The sequence below is a fragment of the Equus caballus genome, chromosome X, assembly GCF_041296265.1.
Source record: "Equus caballus isolate H_3958 breed thoroughbred chromosome X, TB-T2T, whole genome shotgun sequence".
Classification (NCBI taxonomy): Eukaryota; Metazoa; Chordata; class Mammalia; order Perissodactyla; family Equidae; genus Equus; species Equus caballus.
Window position 1 is genome coordinate 48434247 of NC_091715.1, and position 1996 is coordinate 48436242.

Consider the following 1996-nt stretch of genomic DNA (forward strand, 5'->3'; position numbering starts at 1 on the left):
CAAGTTACAGACAATGCCTCACTCACATAGAGGGCATACAAGGAGCTGGAAGAAGACCAGGTTTTTATGAGACAGTATTTAGAGATTGCCCTTAGAAGGCTGTGATTCTCCCCCTAACCAAGGGAGGGGGATGGAAGGTGTGTCCTCCCTTCACATCCATTCAAGGAAGCAAGAGAGTTTTCAAGAAGGCCACTTCCTAGAGCTTCAAGTGCATCCCCTCTCTGCAAGGGACGAAGAGGTGCTGTGACTGGCACCAGGAGCATGGGCAGAGCCATCTGCCCCTCCCCCAGGCTCCTGCACCCTCTAGGAGCACCCATTGAGACGTCACCGTGGACAGCTGCTGTTTGCTCCCTTCCTGTTGCCCCAGGAGAGGCCACAGGCCTCTCCAAGAGTCTCAGAGCAGAGCCAGAGAGCTCTTGGCCCTGACCCGGCCACCCTCCCAGAGCAAGGCTCCTGCCTCCCGATCGACACTCTCCCCCGACCACCCCCAATCGTGGAGGGCCAAGTTTCCCTCGGATTCTCTGAGAAAGGAGAGTAAAGGTGGCCTCATGAGTGAGGCGGGAAAGGCCAGACTCACAGAGGTAGCTTCCTCAGTCACCCCCCCAAAGCCTCACAGAAACACCTGGTGCCCTTGGAAGGCGGAGATTCTCCCCTTCCCCGGGCCCTAGTCGCCAGCAACCTCAGAAAGGACGCGATCCCCAAGGCCAATGCAGCAATGGGCACCAAGGGAAAGGCGCCCAAGAAGGTCATCGCCAAGAGGGTACGAGGCTCCATCAAGCGGTTTAACGTGAAGAATAGATACAGTTTCATCAGCAGGCACGATACCCAGGAAGATGTGTTCGTTCACCAGACGGCCATCACACGGAACAACCCTCACAAGTATCAGCGCAGCGTGGGCGTCGGCGAGATGGTCGAGCTAGACGTGGTCCAGGGCAAGCCAGGCACTGACGCTGATAATACGATGGGGCCAGCAAGCGTCCCAGTGAAGGGCAGCCGCTACACTGCCAACCGCCCTCACTTCAGCTGGGCCTTCTGCATCCGCCGCCATGCGCCGCCACCGCGCAGCGCAGTCCCAGGGACGCTGAGGACCCGAGGCACCGGCTGCCCAGCCATCCCCAAGATCAACGGCTGAGATGCTTCCTGCTCTTCCGCCGGGCCCTGGCCATGACCCGCAGCCCATTGACCATCGCTTCCACCAGTGGCCGGCACCACTCCCTTACTCATGTTTCTTTGCAGAGTGCATAAAATGAAGCACAACAGACTGTTGAACATCATGTTTTAACTGAAAATCACTATGCTGGTCCCCTGTCTTCTAGCACTATTAAAAACAACTTTTACACACGAGACTTTATAAAATTTATTACCTGCAGTGCAAATATCAGAGCATAACATTTAACTGAATAAGTTAAGCAAAAATCTTACACAATTGATTTGACAGAGTATATAAAATGCAAAATAGCATGCTGAACACAGAAATAGCAGTGTACCGATTCATAGGCAAAGCCAATTCTGTTGAAAAGTTTTACACCTGTTTCTTTACAGTGTGTATAACATGAACCTATGAACAACTGTTTTTTTCACAGAAATAACACTATAGAGATTTAATAAGAGTTATATCACTGTTAGAATCAATTTTATAACATGCAATAAAAAATACTGAACACATTGTTTCACTAAAACATCAGAGTATTATTCATTCAGTCTGCTCACACTGCTAGAAACACCTTTTTTGAATGAGACTTCACATAATTTATCACTTGCAACACAGAAGGTTGAGCACGATCCTTCAGTGAATTACCACTGCAGTGATTCATTTATGCCATTAGGTCTTTTACAAACAACCTTTATAGAGAATATAATATGTAACACAGAATGCTAAACACAGTCTCTCACTGTAATAGCACTATTCTAATTCATTTACACAGCTAAGACTATTATATACACCTTTTTTTGCATGTGCCTTTATGGGTGAATAATATGCAACAGAGTGATTGAT

The 1996-nt window shown here is 48.8% G+C and overlaps 1 pseudogene; it reads left to right on the top strand.

Moving 5' to 3' along the window:
* The first annotated feature begins 432 nt into the window (after positions 1–432).
* On the top strand, positions 433–1302 carry LOC111771634 (Y-box-binding protein 3 pseudogene; annotated as a pseudogene).
* The last annotated feature ends 694 nt before the right edge of the window (positions 1303–1996 follow it).